The sequence below is a fragment of the Heterocephalus glaber genome, unplaced genomic scaffold, assembly GCF_053883595.1.
Source record: "Heterocephalus glaber isolate CG9 unplaced genomic scaffold, H.glaber_assembly_v1.0 deba00000818, whole genome shotgun sequence".
Lineage (NCBI taxonomy): Eukaryota > Metazoa > Chordata > Mammalia > Rodentia > Bathyergidae > Heterocephalus > Heterocephalus glaber.
Genome location: NW_028258164.1, coordinates 17,067,344 through 17,093,490, shown reverse-complemented (window position 1 = coordinate 17,093,490; position 26,147 = coordinate 17,067,344). Strand labels below are relative to the sequence as shown.

General features: G+C 47.8%; 1 long non-coding RNA gene across 3 annotated transcripts; it reads left to right on the top strand.

Moving 5' to 3' along the window:
- Positions 1 to 12,900: 12,900 nt before the first annotated feature.
- On the top strand, positions 12,901 to 22,205 carry LOC101722838 (uncharacterized). Of its 3 annotated transcripts, none has more exons than XR_015449955.1 (3): positions 12,901 to 13,770; positions 14,608 to 14,854; positions 15,086 to 22,205. It is a non-coding gene; the product is annotated as an uncharacterized LOC101722838 (long non-coding RNA). The 3 variants fall into 3 exon arrangements; XR_015449953.1 differs by having other exon boundaries at positions 13,083 to 13,770; positions 14,631 to 14,854; XR_015449954.1 differs by having other exon boundaries at positions 13,203 to 14,854; positions 15,086 to 15,258; positions 16,713 to 22,205.
- Positions 22,206 to 26,147: the final 3,942 nt, after the last annotated feature.

Genomic DNA, 26,147 nt, shown 5'->3' with positions numbered 1-26,147 from the left:
CCAACACCCATTATACATCTCAGTCCTTATTTCCACTTTTGGTTTCTCACACCAGAGAGACAATGTGGTATTTAAACATGTGTGTCTGATTTATTTCACTTTAGAGTATGGTCTCAAGGTCCACCCATTTAGCTATAAATGTCTGAAGCTCACCCTTCTTTATGGCAGAGTAGTACTCCACTGTATAAAAAAACACATCTATCTTTATCTGTTGATGGGCATTTGGGCTGTTTCCAAGATTTAGCTATTACAAACTGTGCTGCTATAAACATGGGTGTGCATCTATCACTGTGGTGCGATGCTTTTAAGTTTTTCAGGAAGATGCCAAGAAGAGGTATAGCTGGGTCAAATGGAACCTCTAGTTTTAACTTTTTGAGGAATCTCCACACTGATTTCCACAGTGGCTGCACAAGTCTGCACTCCCACCAACCGTGGAGAAGGGTTCCTTTCTCCCTACAGCCCTGCCAGCATTTGTTATTGCTTGATTTCTTTTTTTTTTCTCCATTTAGTTTATTGGTACATTTTAGGTACACAGTACAGTTACATTCATCATTGGAATCTTGTACCTTTACATGATGCATCTTGGTTCTTATTTTTTCCCCATTCCTAGCCCTCCCTTCACTGCCTACACCCTTCCCTATTTACAAAGACTTTGTTTCCATTTTTTTCCTTTTCTCATGTTTTTTCTTTTCCCTTCTTTCCTTTCCCCTTTCCTTCCACTTCTATTTCTTTAAACATTTTCTTCCTATTTCATAATATCAATTATACATTTTGATTCTTATTTACACTTTTAGTTTTTCACACCAGAGAAACTATTTGGTATTTACACATGTGTGTCCTATTTATTTCACTTAAGAGTATGGCCTCAATGTGCATCCACTTAGCTATAAATGTCTCTGGTTTCTCATTCTTCATGGCTGAGTAGTACTCCATTTTATAAAAAAACCCACATCTTCTTTATCCAGTCTCCAGTTGATGGGCGTTTGGGCTGTTTCCAAGATTTAGCTATTACAAACTGTGCTGCTATATACATGGGTGCACATATATCACTGAGGTATGATTCTTTTAATTCTTTTGGGAAGATACCCAGTAGAGGAATAGCTGGGTCAAATGTGACTTGCAATCCTAGTTCTTTGAGGTATCTCCATACTGATTTCCACAGTGGTTGCACCAGTCTACATTCCTAGCAACAGTGGAGAAGGGTTCCTTTCTCCCCACACCCCTGCCAGCATTTGTTATTGGTTGATTTCATAATAGCAGCCACTCTTTCTCGGGTGAAGTGGAATCTCAGCATTGTTTTCATCTACATCTCTGGAATGACCAGTGATGTTGAATATTTTTTCATATGTTTATTTGCTGCTTTTACTTCTTTGTCTGATAAGTGTCTGTTCATTTCAGATGCCCATTTTTGAATGATAAGTGTCTGTTCATTTCAGATGCCCATTTTTGAATTGGGTCTTTATATTTGAGGAGTCTGATTTTTCTGAGTTCTTTATATACTCTAGATAGTAGACCTTTGTCTGAGGAACAGCTGGTAAAATTTTTTTCCCACATTGTAGGTTGTCCGTTAGCTCTGTTGGTGGTTTCTCTTGCAGTGCAGAAGCTTTTTAATAAGATGAGATCCCAATTATTGATTCTTTGTGCTAGTTCCTGTGCTACTGAGGATTTGTTCATCAAGTCTTTTCCTATGCAAATGTCTTCGAGAGTTCTACCTAACTTGTCTTCCAGCAAGTTTAGTGTTTCTGTTTTAATATTTATATCTTTAATCCTCTTCAATCTTAGTTTAGCGCATGGTGAAAGATAGGGGTCTAGTTTTAATCTTTGGCAGGTTGAAATCCAGTTTTCCCAACACCGTTTATTAAAGAGACTATCTTTCCTCCAGTGAGGATGGTTGGCTCCTTTGTCAAAGATGAGGTAGCTGAGTATGTCTGGAGTTGTTTCTGCATCTTCTAATCTATTCCACTGATCCTCGGGTCTATTTCTATGCCAGTATGATGCTGTTTTTATCACAGGAGCTTTGTAGTACAGTTTCAAGTTGGGAATTGTGATACCCCCTGCCATGACTGTTGTCTAGAATTGCTTTTGCTATTCTAGGTCTCTTCTGGTTCCAGATGAACTTTTGGATTGTTTTTTCTAGTTCTGTGAAATATGCTGTTGGGATTTCAATCGGGATTGCGTTGAATCTGTATAGCAGTTTTGGAAGTATGACCATTTTCACTATATTGGTTCTTCCTACCCAGGAACAGGGAATGCCTTTCCATTTCCTTATATCCTCTTCAATTTCTTTCTTCAGAGTGCTGTAGTTCTCAATGTAGAGGTCTTTTTCTTCCTTCATTAGATTGATTCCTAAATATTTTATTTTTTTGGATGCTATTGTGAAAGGGATTGTTTCCCTAATTTCTCTTTCAATGCGTCTGTTATTTGTGTACAAGAAGGTTATTGATTTTTGTGTGTTGACCTTGTATCCAGCTACTCTACTGAATCTGTCAATTAAGTCTAGAAGTCTTTGGCAGAGTTTTTTGGGTCTTCTATGTAGAGTACCATACCATCATCAAATAATGACAGTTTAACTTTTTTCTTTCCTATCTTTATTCCTTCTTTTCTTTCTCTTGTCTAATTGCTGTGGCTAATGTTTCCAAAACTATATTGAACAGGAGTGGTGATAGTGGACATCCTTGTCTTGTTCCTGATTTTAGCATGAAGGTTTTCAATTTTTGACCATTAAGTATGATGTTGGCTGTTGGTTTTTCATAGATAGCCTTTATCAAGTTGAGATAAAGACCGTCTATTCCAATTTTCTGTAGGATTTTTATCATGGATGTGTGTTGAATTTTATCGAATGCTTTTTCTGCATCCATTGAGATGATCATATAGTTTTTCATAGCAACCATTCTTTCTGGAGTGAGATGGACTCTCCGTGTATTTTAATTTGCATTTCATGAATGACCAGTGATGTTGAGCATTTTTTCATATATTTATTTGCCATTCCTAATTCTTCATCTGAGAAGTGTCTTTTAATTTCAGATGCCCATTTTTGCATTGGATCTTGAAATTTGGGGGGGGCTCTGATTTTTTTGAGTTTTTTATATATTCAAGGTAAGAGTCCTTTATCCGAATAGCTGTTAAAAATTTTTCCCTCTCTGTGGGTTGTCTCTTAGCTCTGTTAGTGGTTTCCCTTGCTGTACAAAAGCTTTTTAATAAGACAAGGTCTCAGTTGTTGCTTCTTTGTAGTATTTCTCGTGCAGTCTGGATTTTGTTCATGAAGTCTTTGCCTACTCCTTTGTCCTCAAGCGTTCTACCTATTCTCTCTTCCAGCAGATTCAGTGTTTCTGTTTTAATATTTAAGTCTTTGATCCATTTCGATTTTAGGTTAGTTCATAGTAAAAGATATGGGTCTAGTTTCAATCTTGGGCATGTGGAAAGCTAGTTTTTCCAGAACCATTTATTAAAGGGGCTATTTTTCTTTCAGTAAAATGTTTGGCTCCTTTGTCAAAGATAAGGTAGCTGAGTATGTCTGGAGTTGTTTCTGCATCCTCTGGTCTGTTCCGTTGATCCTCAGGTCTGTTCTTTTGCCAGTATCATGCTGTTTTTATCACCATAGCTTTGTTGTATAATTTCAAGTCAGAAATTGTGGTATCCCCTGCTTTGCCTTTGTTGTGCAGAATTGCCTTTGCTATTCTAGGTCTCTTCTGGTTCCAAATAGATTTTAGGATTGTTTTTCTAAATCTGTGAGATATACTGTTGGAATTTTGATTGAGATTGCATTGAATGTATTTAACAATTTTGGAAGTATGGCCATTTTTCCTAAATTGGTTCTTCCTATCCAAGAACAAAAGATATCTTTCCACTTTCTGATATTCTCTTCAATCTCCTTTTTCATAGTACTATAGTTTTCAGTGTAGAGGTCTTTTACTTTCGTCATTAAATTTATTCCTAGGTAAATACCACATTGTTAAATTCATCTGCTTATGGGCATATAGGGCCTGTTCTTATATCTGGATCACTTGTAAAATAAAGATTTATAGTTCAGCTAATGCTGGTATTTTCAATGGATTTTCCAAAAAACTTTTAGGTTCTATAGTTGAATTCAACAAACATTGACAGGGCCAGGGATTTAGCTCAGAGGGTCCACCACCTGACTCGCAAGCACAAGTTTCTGAGTTCGATCCCTGATACAAAAAACAAAAAACAACAAACATTGACAAAGCACGCGCTGGGTGACTGGAATTGTGCAAAGATGAGTAAGATAGTGACCGGTTCCAATGTACTTCCTGTCTGGCAGGCCCCCAGAGACAGGCCAGTCACCAACATGTGTCAAAGCAAAGCTTGTGGAAGACATCAAAGAGCTGTATCTCATGACCAAACCACATCCAGACAAACACTAGGTCCACAAACCAACTTCACCACAGCAGAGCAAACACAAGTGACCTTGGACATGGAGCCCTGACCTGGTGCCTGGAACTCAGACAAGAAAACCACAAACAGATCTTGAACTTGATGCTGAGTTTGCTTCTGGGGTGGCACATGGGCCACTCTGAACCCCCTGTGTCATCTCCCTTGAGCAAGTGTGAGCATTTCCTGCTGGAGAAGGGAGGGACCCTGCGTGTGTTTCTCTCTTCACTCTTCTGACACAACAGAACCCACTAGTGGTCCCCTGGGCATAGGAATCACCACTGAGTCCTCCGTGTGTCTGGTGCCAGATCTGAGGCCTGGAATGTTAATCGGTGTGCAAGGTATGGTAAAAAATGTGGTGAATGTTTGAATTTATCATTTTATTACAGTAAAACACACATGCCTGTGACTCCCCTCATAAAACCTCCCCTTGAGTCAAACACATTTATCCCATCATTCTTGCCACTTTCTGAAGCAGCTCTGGAAGTCTTTGACTTCTTGACTCTTTTTATGGGTGCTTTGAAGTCCTGAATGGATTCTAAGTGTTTACAGCAATTTCTGTCAAATAAAAACATGACGGTGTGTTTTTGTCCACCTTGCTCAGGGGATTGAAACCAGAGGCTTCCCCATGGTTGAAATGACCTTGACAGGGAAATGCTTTGAATCGATTCAGGACACTGAGGCAGCTGGGACAGTGCAACTCCTCTCCTCTCCAGGCAACTTCCTCCCACCTCTCCTCTTGGGAAGAACCAGCCCAGCTTCCAGAACTGGTCTGGTGGCTATTCCCATAATTGTGCTGGCCTCACATGTGATCATGAATGGATGTAGGTGTCCTGGAGAAAGCCCAGCTTTGTCCCAAGATCTCTTTCCTCCTTACCAGTGGGGGTCACTGACCCCCTAAATCCCTTTTTTATTAGTCCATGTTTGCACTGCACAATGATTACATTCCTCATGGGGAACTAGTACATGTGTATAGCAGCTCAATTCTTTTTCAACCCCTTCTCTTTCCCTCCCTTTCCCTTCCTCCTTCTCTTGACCCCCTTCCCTTTTGGAAAGGATCTGTCTCCCTGTTTCCTATTATCTTTTTTTCATTTTGCTCTTTGTTTATACTTTGGATTTCTCATGTAAGAGAAACTATGCAATATTTAAGCTTATGTCTGATTTATTTCACCAAACATTATAGTCTCAAGGTACAACCATTTTCCTACAAATGACTCAAATTTATCTTTCTTTGTGGCAGAATAGTATTCCACTGTGTGTAAATACCACATTTCCTTTATCCAGCCATCTGTTGATGGACTAATAGGCTGCTTCCAAGGTTTAACTGTTATGAATTGTGCTGCTATATACATGGGTGTAAACAGATCAATGTAATATGATATCCTTAGCTCTTTTGGAAAGAAATCTAGAAGAGGGATAGCTGGGTTAAATGGAATTTCTAGTTTTAGTTTACAATGAGTCTTCATGCTCATCTCTATAGCGTTCGCACTAGTTTATAGTCCCACTAACAATGTAAAAATGTTCTGTTTCCCCTGCAGCCATCCCAGCATTTGTTATTTGATTTCTTGATGGTAGCTTTTCTTTCTGGAGTAAGGTGAAATCTCAGTGTTGTTTTAATTTGCATTTCTCTAATGGCCAGAGATGTTGAGCATTTCTTCATGTATTTATTTGGCCCCCTAAATTTTACCACCCAGATCACTGAGGTGTCCAGGGAGGATTTGCTAGTGGCAAGAGCAGGAGGAGGGCAAAAAGGGCAGCAGTCAGGAGATGTAGACAAGTACCCAGAGCAGAGCTGGGCAGGGCAGCCAGGCGGGCGGGCGGGGGGGGCTGGGGCAGGTGGCCCGAGACCTCCTCACTATAGCAGCACAGCCTGGCGAGCAGTGGGGGCTGTGAAGAAGGAGCAAGTGTGACTATGAGCTGAACCCAGGGAACTTCTCCCTGCCCACATGCCATGCTTGGAGGGTGATGGGTCATCCAGAGTGACCAGTTATGGCAGCATTACCTGGGGGCCCAGATACACCCCTTCACATACCCCTGTGCCTGCATCTCTCCATCTGACACCTGGTGCCTTAGCCCCTGTGAGCCTAGCTGCTGCTACCACCAGGATCTGGCTCCTATCCCCTGGGCAGTGGCCTGCAGGCCAGCTCTGAGAGGCCTGGGTGGACCAAGGGTGTCTTGTCGGATGCCAAAGATCAAGTGGGCTCAAGTGGGTAACATGAGGAAGGTGGTTGAGTTGATTTTCCACCTGCTCATGGAAAGTTAGCATTAACAGACGCTCACTGCAGACACTTCGGAGACTGCAGGGAAGAGCAGAGAAGGAAATAAAATTATCTTTACTCATTCCATTTCCTTCTGATTTCCTTTTAGGAGTGCCTGCTAGGAAACTAGGTTGTGCTGTATGTGATTCTGTAGTTTACTCTGTAAACTGTTTATGTTTTGAGTATTGTTCAGTTATTTTAAATGCCCATGGTACATGTCAGCCCATGTCAGGGTGTGGTAGGATTTATTTAACCTTTAGCTGTGAACTTTGCTTTCATCATCATTTCCAGTGTGACTAACTGGCTGGGCATTGGGGCTTGGGTTTCCTTGGGTGCTCAAACCTATGGTGGTAAATGCTGCGAGATGCCCTGGTCAGCAGGGGCTCACTGTGTGTCGCAGGCCTGAGGGAGCCTGCGATGGAATGGTTAGAATGGCACAAAAGCTCAGATATTGCAGCTCAGTTTTAATCTATCAGCTATTATATAGAAGAGTTTCTTGCTGGTTGGTTAATTGAAAAAGCTGTGAGCCCTAAGGGAGACTTTCTAGAAGATACATAAATATTTTATTTACATTTCAAGCCTGATACATAAACATATTCTCTCTCTCTCTCTCTCTCTCTCTCTCTCTCTCTCTCTCTCTCTCTCTCTTCTTCCTTCCTTCTTTCTCCTTCTTTCTTTTTCTTTCTCCTTGTCTGCCTTCACTGCTGACTGGGGCTCCTGTCCCTTGGTATAAACCACACCCATACTCTATTGTGGCCTGGGTCCCCTGGAGCCTTGAAGCAGGATGGCAAGTGGGAGAGGGTAGGGTAACCAGTGAACCCCTAGTGGGGTTGCTGGGGAGTGTTCTCCATTTTGAACTACAAGGTGGTCACAGGGTCAGAATTTAGGCTGTATAATTAAAAATAAGCGATGTTTTTTGCATTTTATGCCTCAATAAGAAAATTTTAAAAATAAAATGCTTTGAGTGCTGAAGACAGCCTTAGAGTGGAAGTCTTCCTGATCTTCACCACTTTTCTTATGTTTTCCACACTGAGTACAATAGCATCACCCAATCACACTCTACTGAATCTTTCTAAAGGCATTCAACTTAGTTTCCACAGAACCAAAGACTCACTCTCTTTTGATGCTATTTCATCCATTGCCATCCTGTTTAATTCCCTGATGTCATGATTTTATTGAGGAACAAGTGGGCTCACCCTTGGGAAGCATCTGGGACCTACCCGCCCCGGCCCCGTGGCCAAGCCCTGCTGAGAAGCTTCCGAGAATGCTGGAACTTGGGAGTCTCAAGTCAGACCCAGAGCTCTTGGGAAATCTTTGATTAGCAGTCAGCCCTCGATTCTCACATATGTGGATCATAGTATTTACAAGTTTGTTCATGTATTTAGAAAAACAGCACTGGTAGAGGGCCAGCTGGCCTCTACTTCCCCATTCACACTGCCCCTCCCCCACCAGTATTGCATCCAGGTGCAGACCCAGGGTTAAACTTTGAAGAGGCCTCACCGAATCACTCTCTGCCTCGGTTTATCCCCCTGTTAAATGGGCATATGAGCATCGTCCTTCTACAAATAATTGTGGTAAGCATTGCTCATAAAGCAGGAGAGGAAGGTGTTAATCAGTGCGAGCCATGTGATTGTGTGGAAATACCACACTCAACCCTATTAAATGTTCAATTAATACCAGATTACTCAAAATAAACAACAAAAAACTAAACCAGACCTCACCCAGGCAGCAGCCAAACCCACACTCCTGCACCTGGGAGGCTGTCAGGCTGCACCTGCCCTGGGGGAGGACGCAGCCACCTCCCCCATTCCTGGGGGCTGCAGGCCAGCAGGTCCCTGTCCTGTGTGGTTCTCTCCAGGTGCCCCACTGTGGCCACACAGATCCGCCCCCGCTGTGGCCGCTGAGCCCGGCAGAACTCCTGGGAGGGTGGGAGGGAGAGGGCAGTGTGCTTCCCGCCAGGCTTGTTCTGGCTTTCGCTTTTGCTGGGTTCCTTCTGGCCAGACACAATAGGCAGGGGTGATGAGCGGGCTGGGCTGGAACACGGCATCCTTTGGTTGGGTCCCTCAGAGTGCCCAGACATCTCCCTGGGGGATTCACAGACCAGTAGGAAGTGAAGCGTGAGAAGGAATACAGAATGGGGGAGAGTGGGAGGAGCCAGGGACCCGGAGTCTCTGTCTGCCTGTCACCCTCTCTCCCTGTCTCCCTCTCTGTCTCTTTCTGTCTCCCTGTCTCTGCCTTCCTTCTCCCTCTATCTTTTTGTCTCTACAGGTGGCGGGGTCACCAAGTGTCCAAGAAGCCAGCCCAGGGCAGGCACAAGGCAGGTGAGCCTGGAGCCAGGGTCAGCTCCCGGCCACAGCCTCTTCCTGTCTGCCTTGTCTGAGGTTTGATGACTAAGTAGCTGCTCCCTTGAGTTCCCCACAGCCTCTGCAGTGTGTAACCCCGGGCTCCAGCCTGATGCTGTCCACAAGAAAATTTTTGCTTGTGCTTGGCAAAATGAGAAAAAAAAAATAGACTAAAATGATTTTATTTTTTCACTTTTTTTCAGTACCAGAAATTGAAACTTGTGATCTTCCTGCCGCAGCCTCAAACAGAGCTGGGATTATAGGTAAAGCCATTCCTGGCTTCACGTATTTTAAATTAAAATGAATACTTTTTCTGCAGTTGTACTGATTTTTGGTATTAAAAAAGCTATCTCCGTGACCAGAAGGGGTAGCCAAGGTGTGTGGCACCCCCTCAGGCCCTGGTGACTCTGGATCTATGCAGTTGCCTCTTCTGGGAAGCCTGCTGGGTTGTTGAACACCCACAAGGAATGCAAGCTGCTGGGGAATCGAGACCTTCCAGCATAACTGACACCAGCACCAAAGAAACATGACAAAACTTCTTAAAGAAGCATCTTTTTACCAGTGTATGGCCAGGCTTCACCCTCACCTATGCGAGTCAACAGGTGCAGCACAAGGTCAAGGTCCTTCCGTGGTTCCCATGCTGTGATTAAGCAGCCTGATGATCCCTGCAGGTAACATGGAGTCTGTCCAGGAAGGTGGCCCAGCGAGAGTTAATAGGGGCATCCCTATTAACATCCATCCCAGAAGAGGCCTTCAGAGAGTGCAGAGCCCACCCACAGGAGCAGAGCCCAGCGGGGTGGCTTGAGGCGCTGAAGGAGCACGACAGGTGCATCAAGCTGGGTGACAAAGGTTGAAGCCTTTTTAAAGATGTCATTTTTCAGAAGAGAATGATCAAGGCAACAGGAAGTAGGATGTAGCCTCAAGGTCACTTTCTGAGACTCAGGTCTCCCTTCAGCTGGGGGGCCTGCCTTCAAGTCCATGCTGAGGCTCTGGGGTGTAGGCTCCCCAGGGCCTAGGTCTGAGGAGCTGGGTGGCCTCATTTCCAAGGCTGATCTTTGGCTTGGGGTGAAGTGGCTCCCTGGGACCAGCAGCTCCCAGGGGCTGAAGTTTCAGCTTCTTTGGGTGCAAGGTTTTTCCTCTTCCTTCAGACCCCTGGAGAGGCCCTGCAGCTGCTGTCACTGTAGGAATTGCAGAAGTGCTTGCCACAGTGTGGTCCCTTCCAGAAAGGGTGCTTGAGCCCATGGGAAGCAACCCACTGGGACACATGTGAACGAGCCTGGCACATATGACCAAGCCTGTCTGCCCATCCTCACGGGGGCCCAGTGTTTGGAGACTGCCTGGATATTTCCTCACGGGAGTGTCAGGAAGGGATCTCAGGGAAGATAGTGGGACGCCTGCCACACCAAAATCTGTGTCCCTAGTCCCCACCCAGGTCTGTCCCCCCAGCAGGAAGCTCACACTGACCGCTGGGCCATGGGTGACTGCTGCTGGACAGAGACCGCAGGGAGAGAGAGCCAGGTGGAATACAGACTGGCCTCCCAGAGTGCAGCTGTCTTTGGAGGCAGGCAGGTCTTTAAGGGGGTGACAAAAGTAAAATGGGCTCCCCAGGGTGGCCCTAATCTCATTGGCCTTACAAGAAAAGATCAGGACATAGAGACATGGAGGGAGAGGAGCAAGGACCCAGAGGAAGCTGCCCTCTATAAGCCCGGGAGAGAGGGAGGCCTGGGAAGAGCCAGGTGCCACCCTCGATCCTGGACATCTGGCCTCCAGGACCACAGGAAGTGAGCCTCAGGAGGGAAGGCCCAGAGCATTGTTTGTTATGGTAGCCTGAGGAGATTAGCACACAGACATGCACACAAGTGCCCACATATGCGCACACACACACGGTCATGTATGCACACACAGTCACAAATACATGTTCAGACACATGCACACACATGTGCACTCACACACACTCGTTCACATACACGATCACACACGTATGCAGTCACAAATGCATGTTCAGACACATGCATAGTCACCTGCATATACTTGTTCACACACGTGTGTGCACACTCGCACACATGTATGCACACATAGGGTCACAAATGAACACTCACATGCTTAAACACACACTCATACAGTGCACACTGCACACACTTGTCCACACATATACATGGCCACACACACACAGTCACAAATGCACAGTCACAAGTGCAGGCATACAAGCACACCTACACACGTGATGCACACTTGCTCACACATATGCACATGCTCACACACATACTCCTAAACACAGGAGACTGAAAACCAGTAGTCGAGAACAGCTGCTGCGTGACTTGGCTCGGGAGATGGTGGCTGTGTCTACAGGGTAAGTATCTGGACTCCTGGGTCAGATCTCCTGACCCAATACTTCCTTTCAGGGTGGCTGTGAGCAAGAGTCCTGACCTCTCCATCCTGCACCTGTAAACAGGGTAGAACGATACCGACTGTGTGGTGTTAGGAGAGGCCCCAGTGCGTCAATATTTGGAAAGGCCTCATGATGTTCCTGGAAAACAGAGAGCATGGTGTTTGCTGTTTTGCCCCTCACCTGAGCAGTGACTGTCACTGGTGACCAGTGACACAAGACACAGGCCTTGGGGAGCCATGACCCCCGCACTGTTCTCAGGCAGTCCCACAGAAGAGCCCATCACACTCCCAGATGTGACAGCAGACCCCAAAAGACGTTTGCTTTGTGGGTTGTGTGGCTCTGCATCTCCCAACCTAGGAATTACCGGTTAGAAATTTATTAGAAACTAACATTGAGAATGTTTAGAACTATTTATTAATTCACTTAAAAATAACAAGAACAAACCTTACAGATTTAATATAAATATATAACAGTTGTGTTTTCCAAAACAAAAATAAACTTTACTGAGAAGAGTGGTATTGTTTGCCTTTTCTTTTTCTGAAGTATTTGGGATTGAACTCAGGTCCTTCATACTGAGCTCCATCCCCTGCCCTTTTTATTTTTTATTTTGAGACAGAGTCTCTCTAAGTTGCCCAGGATGGGCTTGAACTTTCCATCTTCCTGTTTCAGCTTCACAGAGTGCTGGAATTAACAGCTTTTGCATTTTGCAAATCTCTTTCCTGTCACACTTTGTGGGTGTCTGTCTGCTTCGCACGTGTCCAACATTTGCTGGGTGTTGTTTTGGTTGAAGAGAGAGGCAGACGTTTTGTGACAGTTATGTGGTTGGGACATGTGCGCCCTATGGGCCCCCTGAGAGCGCTTGGGAGCACGGGCATCCAGAGATGGTAGAGACCCCTGTAGTCAGGTTCCAGTACCCACCTGCCCAGTGAGTGATGCAGGCCCGAGAAAAAGAATACACTAAGAGATGGAACTAAGAGAGAGAAAGCGGGGGCCAGGACGCCCAATGCCAGTGCAACCGACAAAGGCCCTGGCCAGTCCTGGGCACTGATTTTATTGGCAATCAATTGGGGTAAAGGCAACGTGTGGTTGCTATGGAAATTAATGTAAACAAGGCTCAGACAGGACAAGACAAAGCATTCAAATTAGGAACAGAATAGACAAAATATATAATTGTAATTAGAACATTGTCCTTCTAGTCTGAAGGTTTAGTTGTGGAAACGGAATTTGGGAGTGAGTTACTCTGACCTCGGCTTGTAGGCTTCAGCCAGACTCACTTCTATAAACCAGCCAATCGTGGGGTTAACTCTTCACAGCCTGCTTTGGGCATAATCAGTATTACAGTCCCCTGCAGAGACCTTGCTTAGAACCCCAGATGTGGAGTTTGGAGGGTGCTCAGCTGAGCCCTGGGTTGCGGGGGATGGGGCAGCAGGTGGAAGGGGCAGCAGGTGGAGGGGGCAGCACTCTATCCTCCAACCAGATCAGCCCCACTCATCAGACTCCTTCCTGGGCCTCTGGGTGGACGGTGTGTTGGTGAAAGGAAGCTGAAGAATAGCTCTGAGGTGGGCTGGTCTGCACAGCCCAGGAAGGGACACAGAGGGGACTCTTGGGGATCTTGGAGAGAGGGTCTAGGGCCATTCAGGGCTCCTGAAGTGAAATCCACCCCTGCTCCACCCACACACTGCTCCACCAGGCTGTGGGCATGGAGCCTGGGGAAGAGAGCCACAAGGGCCGGGGTGGCTGGCAGCGCCACAGGAGAGGGTGGTGCTGGCCCAGGCATGTTGCTGTACACCCACCTCCTCTGTACACTCGGTCCACACACCTGCTGCTTACACCCGGGTCACCCCATGTGGCCTGGAAGTCATTGCAGGAGGATGACCTGAGGGTTGCTCCAGACAGCCAGGAGGGCACAGCCAGACCCTCCGCCCTCAGAGCTGCTGGGATCCATCCCCCAGGACTGTTGGAGGCACAGCAGAGCCACATGCAGCCTCCGGGGGCTGTGGCCTCTGCCCCTCCTGCTCTCTCCTCTCTTGGGTCCTTGGCCCCAGAATCTCTGCCTTTGCCCTCGCTGGGCTCCACTGAGAGCCTGGTTCCCATCGCCTCCTCAGTGCCTCCTGCCAGATGGAGCTGTTCCGGCCAGCCGCTGTTTCCTGTTTGCTTTCTCCCCAGCACCTCTCCCTGCCCACGGAAGGCCCTGGGCACGGACCTGCCATGTCCGCGTCTGCAGCCTGTGGTGCAAGCGGCCCGCCCACGGCAGACCCCAGGTGCTCTGACCTTTGCGACCACCGGAGCCCCACAGTCCAGGGTCCCCTGGCAGCCTCCTCTGTTGGACCGTCAGCTGTTGCCTGGTGTATTGAGTTCTCCAAGAGGCAGAACCAACAGGATATGTAGGGTATGTCTAGAGAGGTGTGATTGGAAAATACAGTGTTTAAATATTTAAAATGTATTGCTGTAAAAGACATATTGCCACGAATCCTCCTCAAAATCCTCTGCTTCGCTTTAAACACACTTATCCCATCATTCTTTCTGAAGCAGTTCTGCAAATCCTCCTTCTGGAGTGTCTTTAATTGCGCTGTCCTGGCTGCCTCGATGTCCTGAATTGACTCAAAATGTGTCCCTTTCATGGTCACTTTGTCTTTGGGGAAGAGCCACAAGTCTCACAGTGCCAGATCTGGTGAAGAAGGTAGATGAGGACACTCTGTGATGTCTTCACGAGCCTACCTTTCCATTGGGTGGTCCTCGGCGGCAACAGTCACCATATTTTTATTACACCCTTTAAAGACGCTGATCCTTGAGTGGCTCTGGGTCCCGAAGCGCACTGCCCCTCTCCTGCAGCAGCTGGGGAAGTGTGACTGGGGCATCCCTGCTCCTCCAGCTGGGCCCCCTATGGGAACCAGGACCTCGCCTCTTTGGTCTCAGTTTTAAGGCCGTCTGATGACTGTCATAACCCTCCCCCAAATTTTGCTTCCAAGCAATAAAGGACATAAAAGATTGGCTCACAGTATTATGGAGTTTCGTACACTCACACACATGCCAGCTATGATGTCAACAGGGATAGAAGACTTTTAGCTCTATTACAATCTGATGAGACCATTGCCATACCTGTGATCTGTCACTAACCAAGATGTCATTGTGGAGTGCATGACCTTGTATATAATATGTATTTCCAGGTAGGATCAGTGAGAGTGCTTGCAATCCACCCAAATGGGAAGCAATGTTCACTTTCCAGGCCTTGCCTCTCCTAAACCTCAGGCACCTGGCCCACTGTGCTTCCAAATACATGATGATGGAGCCACCCAATGCCAGCAGTGAAGGAGCCTCCACAAGGCGCCAGGACTGCAACGCCCAGAGGAGGATGACGTTCTGCATACTTCTCCCTCCCTCCACTACACCCCATCCTCCCCAGGTGACCCCAGGTCAAAGTGAGCAGACGTGACGGTCAGCTGAAGGGACCATTGGCTTTACTGACCCAAGAGGTAAATATTGACTGAACTTCAACCACTAAGCAATATCTCCCTCAGGAACAGAACAGTCAGACTCTGAGGCCGGGACATGTGTTCCCACAGTCTCCAGACCTGCATGTCTCATACATCCCCAGCCATCCCAGCCAGTGTCCCCTGGAGGGTGGTGGCGGGGCGGGGGGACCACTGAGTGCACAGATGTCCCTCTGCCTGTCCTGGTTTTGGAGGATGGCTTTGTATTTGCAGGTATTCAGCGCACAGAGCCTGCCTGGGCTTGCCCTGGGAGCCAGGCCCCAGCTCTGCACACCAGCCTCTCTTCAGGGAAGGCCTGCTGTACACGAAGGTAATGCCCACCACTCAGACAGAGGAGCTGTGACAGGCACTGGGACTTAAGGAAAGATGACCAGGGAAAATAAATGGTAAGTTAAAATGGAGCGATTCTACCACTCACTCTCCTGTCCCCATGAATTGGGAAAAGAAGGACATTGTTCAGCAAAGATGGGCTGCAGCATCCCCTGGTGTGTCTGCGGACCCCGTCCTATCTAACTTCTATGTGGTGGGTGAAGTCAGCTTGGCAACCCTGTCCTGCTCGCATTCTGGTCACTCTGTGGCCTGAACCAGCTCCCATGGTTTTCCCTAGGGATAGCAATTCCCACCTGATCACATGCAAACCCACTGGAGATGTTAAGGTCTCTGCAGCCACACCCCCTGCCTGAGCACGGGTGCACCTTCAAGGCCTGGCAGTTCCGACTCGGCCCTCGAGGCCCAGGCTCCTCCTGTGGGGTGGGGGTGGTGATCTGGGGGCTGAGGGGCTTTATGTGCAAGGGGTTTTGTGGGAAGGCCTCACACCCTAAGGGCCTCGTGCCGAAACCTGCCAGGACTGAGGCCTCCTGGTCACCATGCAAGACCCCAAGGTTAGGACGGGGTCTCCTCAGTGCTTGGTCCCTTGGGTGAAGTGACATCTTGGTGCTGGTATGGTCGGAACATGTCTCCGGAGTCCACACACTGGAAACCGGGCCAGCGCAGCCGTGAAGGATGGGACATTCAGGAGGTGACCCTGTCACAAGGTTCTGCCCTGGCCGGTGGGTCGAGGCTGCTGTCTTGGTGGTGGGCTCCATACCAGAGGGCGGTTCGCCCCATCTCTGCCTGCACTCCCTCAAATTATCACACAGCAAGGAGGCCTCACCAGATGTGGCCTCTGGGTCTTGACCCTCCAGCTTCCAGAACTGCAAGCCACGGAGATTCCTACTCCTTGTGGGTTCCCGAGTCTGTGGCCAAAGTGGACACAGGGAGGGACTGACCGGATCTGGGGTGCTGTGCCCCACCGGCCGTGGAAAGTGCACGCTGGCCACTCACTGCCGCGTAGGCCTCTCCTTGCAATTGTCCTCAGCTAGAGGTGCTGGCCTGCCCAAGGTTGTTCTCCACTGAGGAGCAGCCCATCCAACGGAGCCTGACTGTGGGGCTACCCCTTGCCTCTGGGAGTTCCTGCTGTCCAGCTTCCAGCTTCACCCAGCTCCGCTTCCCTCTGCCTGTGGGCTCCCTCCTCCTCATGGGGCTGCTCTGGAGCCCCAGAGCTCTCTGTGTCCCCTGAAGGCTGCTGTGAGGACCTCAGACAGGAAGGAGAGCAAAGGGTCTCCACGGAGGGAAAGAGTGGACAGATAGGGTTCGGGGACAGGAAACGAGCTTTCCTCATTCAGTGCACCGTAATAGGTCCTGCTGTTTGGTACCACCTAGCCTGTAGTTACATTTTTGAGTAAATAAAGGAAAGAATTAGTGAACTGGTAAGAAGAGGAAAATATGTACGTTCTGCACGAAATTGGGGGCTTTTTTTTTAAAGCTCTTTAGTATGTTCCACTCACCGTTTTCTTTTCAGTAATGAGACCCAAACTCCAAGGTCCCACGGCCAGAGAGGGCTCCAAGAGGATCGTGACAGACTCAGGTAGAGCTCATCACATCTGCGGCAGGAGTGGAACCAGGGTGACACTCTCCAGGAATGAAGGGGAGGAGTGGGAGATGGTGACCCAAAGGTGCCGGAGCTGGGGGAGCATCACGAGTGAGCACAGAGGAACCCCCCACCCCACCCCGGTCACTTAGGGTTCTTCCCAGGCTCAGCACACAAGCCTGTCCCCCCAGGCCTTCCTGTCCCAGTCTCTGAGGAAGGGGAAGACATTGGTCTCTGGGATCAGGGCCACCTCCTACTGTGTCTGTGTGCACACTTGGGCAGGCAGGAAAGTGCCCACCAGGGAAAGCGGTGGGCTACACCTGCATGGTATGCATGTGTGTCTGTGGTGTGTGCCTGTGGTGTGTGTGTGTGTGTGTGTGTGTGTGTGTGTGTGTGTGTGTATGGGCAAGGAGGAAATACCCATGGAACCTAGCAATGACCAAGGCACTTGCATGCCAGCACCATGCCCTGGAGGAGCCCAGGCAGGATGGTGCCCTGTGCATGGGAGGCAGAGTTCTAGGAGCTGGTTCATGGGTGCGGACGTGGCAGAGCACTGAGCCATCATGGAGGTGGCACAAGGATGGTGTGAAGCTGAGGGAGGTGACTGACAGCCCAGTTCACACAGACCCCTCAGGCCCCACTCCTGCGCTGTGGTGGGGAAGCAGAGCCCACAGCCCATGCCGTGCAGCCACTCAAGTCTGGCTGTGCAGGGACTTGGGTCCTGGCCTCACCCTACGGGCCTGGCTCCCATTCAGCCACCTCCACCTGCCAGCAGTTGAGCTCAGTTGCTGCCTGGTCCATAACACAGGATAAGAGAGAGCACTGCCCTGGTGGTTTCGAATGCAAGCTGCCTGCCTGGCCCTGCCCACAGTTTAGTATTCAGACAGCGGCAGTGACTTTATCATCTCTGTCAGCATTGCTGATCGTCAGGAGTTGCAGTGAACACAAGGATGCCTTTGTGGACTCCCGCTTCTGTGTGAAATATGCTGGTACCTGATGATCTCCAGTTCCTTCTTGCTGTGTTGTACCATAAAGATGACTGATTAGACCAGTTTCCGGTTACCATGGTGATGAGGTTGCTATGGTGATGCCTCAATTAAAGCTGGCTTGGGTCAGGCCATGGAGACAGTGATGCTCCCTCCCACATGTGCACGCAGCAGTCCTGTGTTGTGTCTGGGGAAGAAGGCTGGAGAAGGTTTGGGGACTTACACTTTTCTCCCTACCTCTTTCTGAGTCCAAGCTGCTCATGTGAGAATTCTGAAGTTTCCCGCTTCCAACGTTGTGACAAAGAGTCAGTGAGGTGACTTAATTTTTTCCTAATGAGCTAGATCTTGGCCCCTTTTATTTTGAGACAGGGTTTTGCTGAGTGGCTAAATTGCCTACAATGAGCTTGGTCTGTGATCATCCTGCTTCAGCCCCCAGAGTGCTGGGATCGCAGGCTTACACCCGACGCCAGGCTGGAGATGACGTATTTGAAACCTGTGGCAAGCAGCATGTCCAGAAAGTCTGCCCAGAGCTCGGTGCTGAAAGGACTGTGTCTTAGAACTGTCTCAGTTTCCCAGGCAGCTCTAGCTTCCCCCTCATGGAGCTGGCTTCCTGTTGGCTGTCGTTGATGAAGTGCTTTTACCAACCCTGGGTTCTAGGCAGCATCTGACCTTTTCTTCAATGTTGGAGGACACAGGCAACAGCTAACTAACTTCTGAAACCATTTCCCAATCCTCAGACAGAAGCCTGAACAAATAGTGACACCCTCTAATAAAGAATGTAGTTTTTCGTTTATATTGTTTAATGATGTACTCTTGGCTACTGTGTTTGTAAACCAAAGCACTCATGGTGAGTACAGAATTGGACCCATTACAGTGAAGATGAAATTGATGTTTAAATAAGGAGATGCAGATCACCAGATGAACAGCAAGTCATCCTTCCTGAGGTGGGGGACCTCGTCTAATCAGGTGAAGGCCTCAAGAAAGAGGCAATCTCAGGGCTGGGGATTTAGCTCAATGGTTTCCCGGCCTGCTGCGCAAGTGCAAGGACCTGAGTTCGATCCCTGGTACAAAAAAGAAAGAAAGAAAGAAAGAAAGAAAGAAAGAAAGAAAGAAAGAAAGAAAGAGCGAGCCAGTCTCTCCAGCAAGAGGATCCTGCAGCCCAGCATGCCCTCCAGACTCCAGCCTGGCCCATTCTGCACCCGGGGCCCAGCCCACCAGCCTGCCCTGTGGACCTCAGACTTGCAGCTCCTCCACATGGAAGCCAGTTCTCTCTCTCTCTCTCTCTCTCTCTCTCTCTCTCTCACACACACACACACACACACGCACACACACACACACACACACACACACACAGGGGATCTGTCTCTCTGCTTTTGTTTTGTTCCTGTGGCACTGGAGATTGAACCCAGGTCCTTCACACTGAGCTACATCCCTAGCCCTTTATTTTTTTATTCTGAGACACAGTCTTACTAAGTTGCTCCATTGCCCAGGTTGAGCTCAAACTTGGGATCTTCCTGCATCAGCCTCCCAGAATGTTGGGATTACAGGCATGAGCCGCCATGCCCAGCTTGCTTCAGAGCCTTCCAGGGCTGTGGGAAATGTGAGCAGGGACAAATGTGGGGCACAGAGCTCTGAGAGTTGGTGAGGCCTGCGAGGAGGTGCAGCAGCTCTGTCCTTCTCAGTGATTTCCTTGTTTTGGAAAATACAATTATTTTTCATGTGGTGACTTCACATAGCTATTTTATAAACAATAGGTCTCTTGTTTCTTTGGGGGGTCTCTGTTTTAATGTCTAGTGAGGTGCTCCTGAGAGGCACAGTCTCCACATGCAAATGCCCTGGGGTCCTCCAGTTTGGGAAGCACCCAGCCTGGGGGCTCCCGAGTCCCCATCTCCACCTCCTGGAAGAAGATGAGCCCTGAGAGGCTGGGGAGCAGCAGCACAGGTCAGGTGCCTTCTGGGCCCTGCAGGCTTGCCCCATATGGCCAGTGTCACCCCATACATCCAGTCCCTACATGGGAAGCCTGGCTCAGAGCCCCGTAGGAGATGCCCCCAAGATGCTCACAGTCCACCATGCATGCACCCTGCCCTCCCTAGCCCAGCATCTCTTGTCTGTGTGTGGCCTCAATGACTGTGTGTTCCTGCTCCATCACCTGTGAAGGAGATAATCCTGGGACCAGAGCCCAGGGACAAGGGGACAAGACAAAGCTCAGGGTTCCTGCTGGGGTCAGCACCAGCCACACTGACAGCACAACTCAGCACCCAGATTGCTGCATTAGAGACGCAGAAGCAGATGGGGCTGATTCTAATAATGCTTTGCTCACCAAACATTGTTGTTTCCACATGAAACCAGTCTCAGGACATCAGGTGGCCACTTAATCCGTGTGTATTTTACAGTCACAGTACAACTCAACCAGAGGCTCAGCACCAGACACTAAGTGAAGGTAGTACCACCCAAACAAAGAAGGTGCTTCTAAAGGAAAAACAATTTTCACGGTTTAAATCCACAAGGAGTAAAAATGCAAGTTCTAGTCCCCAGCCTTGTGGACTTTGCTGGCTGTGAGTGCCCCCAAGTGGCTGTGCCTGGCAGTGCAGGGTTTTGCCCCGGATTTGGGGACATCCTGAAACCAGTTGCCATGGCTTTTTGCTTGAGTTTCTGAGTTCATGAAAGGAAGACAAAATGCACATGCTGGTTTAAGACCTCTACATCGTCCTGTTCACATTCCATTGGCCAGAACCAGCTGTTGGACAAGTGGAGAAGGCCCTGTACTACAGTGGAATCAGAGTTATGCAACAAAGGCAGGGTGTAGAGTTCTACCATGGGGAGGGGAGGTGAGCATAGCATCCAGCTTTCCACACTCAGGAGGGTCCCTGCAGCCACTGAGTGTATGGGTCAAGCAGGCCCGAGAAGGCTGTGAGTGACAGCCCTGCCACCCCTCCATCAGCATCACTTGGGGTTCCCACCTCCCCACAGGCTACCAGCACTCTGCAGTCCCAAACATCTAGCTTCACCAACTAAGATGATGCACAGTGACCTCAGAATGTGTGCATTGGTGTTTCTTCAGTGCTCAGCTGCTTGTGCATTGATTTATTCAGCTATTGGGTTCCCTGCTCTGCAAATGTGCCTGTTCAGACTCTACCCATTTTTGTTTTCTTTGGGGATTACCATCTTTTTCTCATTGGCTTACAGGACTCCTCCTCCTCCTCCTCCTCCTTCTTCCTCTTCTTCTTCCTCTTCCTCCTCCTCCTCCTCTTTCTTCTTCTTTTTTTCTTCAACTAAAAAAGACCTTTTTCTGGTACCAGGGATCGAACTGGGGACCTTGGGCTTGTGAGGCAGGTGGTGGAACCACTGAGCTAAATAATCCCGGGCCCAGAAGACTTCTTTTTAATGACCAGTTTGCAGCATTATGATATCCTCCTCCATTTCTCTGTCTTCTGTGACTTGACTTATGATATTCTCCATCAAACGGAAACTCTTATGTCGGTGCAGTTAAGTGCATATGTGTGTGAGGGGGCACATGTGGGCCTTTAAGCTTTTGACTTAGAATTTTTGTTGAAGAAGTCCTTCCCTACCTTCAAGGTCACAAAGGTATTCTGAAATTCCTTCCATGAGCCCTAACGTCACACTTTTTCCTTCATTTAAGCAATCCAGTTTTTTCTTTTTCTCTAGAAGAATCAATATAAATTTGTGACATTACTTACACTTTAATTTCTCAATTTATTCTTAGGGAGAGTTTTTTTCTCATAGATGAAGTTAATTTTTCAGGAAAAAGACTGGTAGAGTTTGTACAGAAAATTAGAAAGTGTGCTCATAGCTGTCTTGCTGACCCTGCTCTGACACAGTGAATGAGTTAAAAATTGATTTCTAACTTAGTGCTTGGAAGAATCATTACACTTGACATTTTGTTCTGTTTGAGGTTAGAACTGTTATGAGAACTAAAAATAATTCCAATTTACTTCCCATCCTGTGTCCTGGAAGGGAGATTTCATGGCCCAAATGCAAAACATAATGAGAATGAGACATTCCCAACTCTAATCACAGAAACTTAATTGATCACAATAATAACTAGGGGTCTAGCCTTGCTTCCTTTTCTTCCTGGGTCTCAGATGGTTTCACTGCAGTCACTGAACATGCTGATTTCTATTGTTTCCTGTTTCTCTTTGCCTCATGTACCAATCTCCCCTTTTCCCGCCTCCTAATTTACACTAATTGTGAAAAAAGGAGAATTTTGAACAAGCAAATATCTGAGTAAGTGGACTTTACCTTTGCACTGTACTAAGTTTAATTGCCATATAACACGCATACAGAGAAATATGCATATCCTAAGCTCAGAGCTCAGCACATTTCACAAGGTCACCAGTGGGTCCAGCCCCGGAAACAGACATCACCAAAGGACACCTCCAGTCATCTCCCTCCCTGAGACAGCCCTTGTCCTGTCTTTCTGCAGCCAAAATTAGTGCTACCTGATGTGTCCGTGATTCATGCATCTTGAGGTGTTGCTGGGATGTCATCCATCTGCACTGCTGCATGCTAGCCCATGGCGTGAGTCCTGCGAAACTGACTCATCTGTGCTATCACAGCTGTGGTGATCATAGGTGCTGCTGCTGGGACGCTCTGAGATGTGTGTTTTGTGCATGTATTTATGCATCTTTCTACAGGGTACACCCCTGGGAGTGGCCCTGCCTGGGCAGAGAGTGCATGGATGCTTTAGTAGACACGCAAAGTGGTTGTGCCAACTTACACCCCTAGCAGTGTATGAGTGTCTTAAATTCCTCACATCTTTGCTAATACTTATTTTGTCTGTCTTTTTCATTTTGTTGGCCTTCTGAGTATGGAATGCGATCTCACAGTGGTTGCTGATTGTGTTTCTCTGTGTTGCCATTGAAGTAGAATGCTGTTTCATAGATGCATTGGCCAGTAGAATATAGCCTTTTGTGAACATCCTGTTTTTTGTCTTTACTAGTTTGCTTGTCATTTATCTACAGATTGTCAAATATATATGCATATAAAAAATATATATTAGCAAATATATTAAATGTATACTAATATACATAAAGTACATACACTATATTTAAATAAGATTAATCCAATTCATACATGCATACATATAAATTAAATATGAATATATAAATTAAATGCACATATGTGACTGTTAGCTGTGGTTTGTCAACTTGATTGGGGCAACAATCACCAGGCAGAGTTGTAAAGCAGAGTTCTGAGTATGTCTGGGTGATTGACAGGTAGGCCAGCAAACTGAGTGGGGAGACCTACCCCAGATGTGGGTGGCACCAACCAATGGGCTTGCAGCCTGAATGGGATAAAGAGGGAAAGAAGAGAGAAGTGTGGCTGCTTCTAAAAGAGCTCCAGTCTTCCTGAGTGGATGCATTCTTTGCTCTGTTGTCTTTGGACATCAGTCTCCAGTTTCTTCAGTCTCCAGTTTCTTCAGCCTCCAGTGCAGTGACTCTACAGTGAGACCCCAGGCCTGCAACCTCGGATCTTGGACTGATGTCATATCCTGATCCCTCTTGTTCTGCAGCTTCCATCTTCTTGGGCTGAGCAGCTGCCAGATTTTCTGGCACATAGACGGCCACTGGGGACTCTCCCCCTTTGATCCTGTGAGCCACCTAATTAATCCCCTTGCATAGTTACACTTGTATTTTCTACTGATTCTGTTCCTCCAGGGAACCCTAACGAAGAATTTATACATTTGACATTAGTCCTCTTTTGCATTGCGCTTTCTTCCCTCACTCTGTGCCTTGCCTTTTTTCTGTCTTATGTTGTCTTTCTATAGCTGTAAGTATCTAATTTGCATTTAGCTCAATTCATCATCTTTTTAAATGTAAGAATTGAGGGGTCCTGGGGGCTCCCACCCAGATTTCAGTGGAAGGCCTGGGAGGCCAGACAATGCGCCCAAAGAGGATGATGCATGAATCTGTGAGAGTGAAGCAAAGGTGCAGTAGACACATCAGGAAGTTAGGGTGCCAGGAATGTGGAACATCTGATGAGGAAAATTGCAGGCAGTAAGTAGAGGCAGCCCAAGAAAGGGACCATGAGGGCTGCAAGCAGCAAGTCTGTAGGGGAGGGCTGCCCAAGCCCTAGAGAATTCACAGCTCACGATAACCTGCCCTGGGTGCTGGACATAGAGCTACAAGACTCTAAGTTTTCCCTGCTGATTTTTTGCCTTCTGTTGTCTGATTCCTTTCTATTCCCCTGTTCCTCCACTTTGGAAAGGAAGCATTTACCCTGTTCCATTGCCTATTGGAAGTATTTAACTTTTTTTTTTTCCACAGGGGCTCAGAGCTAAGAGTTTGCCTTGAGTTTCAGGGGAGATTTTAGACTTGGACTTTTTAGCAATTTCTGAAACTCTTAAGACTTTGGTGACTCTTAGAGACGGACTAAAGGTACTTTGTATAAGGAGATGAACGTGAGACTTTTGGGGGTTCAGGAGCACAATGTTATGGCTTAGATCTAAAATGTATCCCCGAAGTCTCATGTGTTCTGAGGTGGACCTGATCGGAAGATGCCAGTCACTGGGTGCATGGCCCGGAAGGGTGTACTTTTGTCCCTGGCTCCGCCCTACTTCCTGGCTGCCATGAGGTGAGCAGTTTCCTCTGCCAGGCCCTCCCACCATGCCAATTCTGCCTTGGAGTCAACCAACCATGTACTGAATCCACTTAAAATCTGAGGCAAAATAAACCTCTCCTCCTACAAGCTGTGAGTGACAGGTATTTTGTGACTGATACATAGTGTCAGACTGCTCTGGATTAGAGAGTGCCAGCTGGTGCCTGCTGCTACAGGATGGACTGCTTGCTTAGTTGGGGAGCTCTTCTGGCATCAGACTTTTGTGTTGATAGTGCTGTAAGAGCAAAGGGTAAACAAGACTGTCCTTCCTGCCACAGGACACCCTGAGTCATCCTTCCCAAGGACTTTTTAAGGAGGAGTGCAAAAGATTTCAGGGCCGCAAAACCCTTCTTTGTGTACGAAAACTTAAAAAACAGTTGGAGTGAGGACAGGGGATGACTTTCCTTATTAATGAGACTTTTCATTTTCAGTGGCACAAGTATTATATCACACCCCTCCTGTGCAGCCTGGACTCTTCCTAGCTGATTCCTCAATGGAGGGATCTGTGACTTCTACTTCCCCAGAGATCCCCAAGGCAGGTGGCAGGAGACTGCATGTGTTTCCGGACTCACTGGCAAGTGCCTTCGGATTCAGGGTCATTCAGGGTCAGAGGTCAGGGGACAGGTGGAGAGGTTCAGCATGGGCTCCCGAGGAAGCCCGGTGGGCACCTGGAGCAGCACCCTGTACATAGGAGCAGGTGTCAGGGCTTTGAAAACGGCCAAACTTCCCACCCACAGATGGTCCTAGACTTAGATCAGATGGTTGGCTTCAGATTAACCAGCCCTGCTTCTTACATTCAGTGCAGCCCTCCATAGATTAGGTGAGATTTTCAACACTTCATTATACAATAGGCTATGTGGTGGGTGGTTTTGCCCAGCTCCAGGCCAGCGTGAGTGTTCTGGGCACATTTCAAGCAGGCTAGGCTGAGCTGTGATGTTGGTTAGGTGTAGGAAATGCATTTTTAACTAGTATATGCTTGTAGTACATAACAGTTTTGGCGAATAGGCAGACATAGATATAGATAATTTCTGACCGTTTTTCACCTTTTTATTCCCCCTTCCCCCGATCCTCTTCCTCTTCTCCAAAAGGTCTACCTCCCTGTTTCCTACAATCTCTCTTTTATTTTAGTCGTTAATTAAAGTATATTTCAAGTTTCTCCTATAAGAGAAACCATGGGATATTTAACTTTCTGTGTGTAGTTTAGGAAATACATTTTTGGCTTCCAACCTTTCCAATTTCCATTGTATCTATGGGGATGCAACCTCACAAATCCAGGAGCATCTGCCTCAGTCCACACTCAGTTTCTGCTAACCTAGCCTTTGGTAAGCAGGGGAATGTCTCAGAGGGCCCCCTCTGAGGGCCACCCACCCACCACAACAGCAGACGCAGCCCCTTTGGAGCAGACTGGCCATGGAGCCACCTGCTTCTCCTGCAATTTTGAGCCTCTCAGTCACCTTAGAAGAAGAAAGTGTTTTTGCTAATATTTGACAGATGAAGTGCTGTGTCTTAGCAAGGTGAAATCTTCTGCTCAAGGCCACCTAGGGAGGGGGAGCGGAGGCAGGGATGCCACCCGGCTGTCTCAGACCAGCTGACTGAAATCCGAGGGCCAGGGCCCAGGGGGGCTACCTCCCCCGACTCCCTGGAGTCTGAATCTATTTTTCATTTTCCCATCTGTTGGCTCCTGCAGCTCTGGCCAGATGGTGACGCCCACTCCTGTGCAGGTTCATTTTCTTCTCAGGAAGGGGTGCCTGTGTGTGGTGTC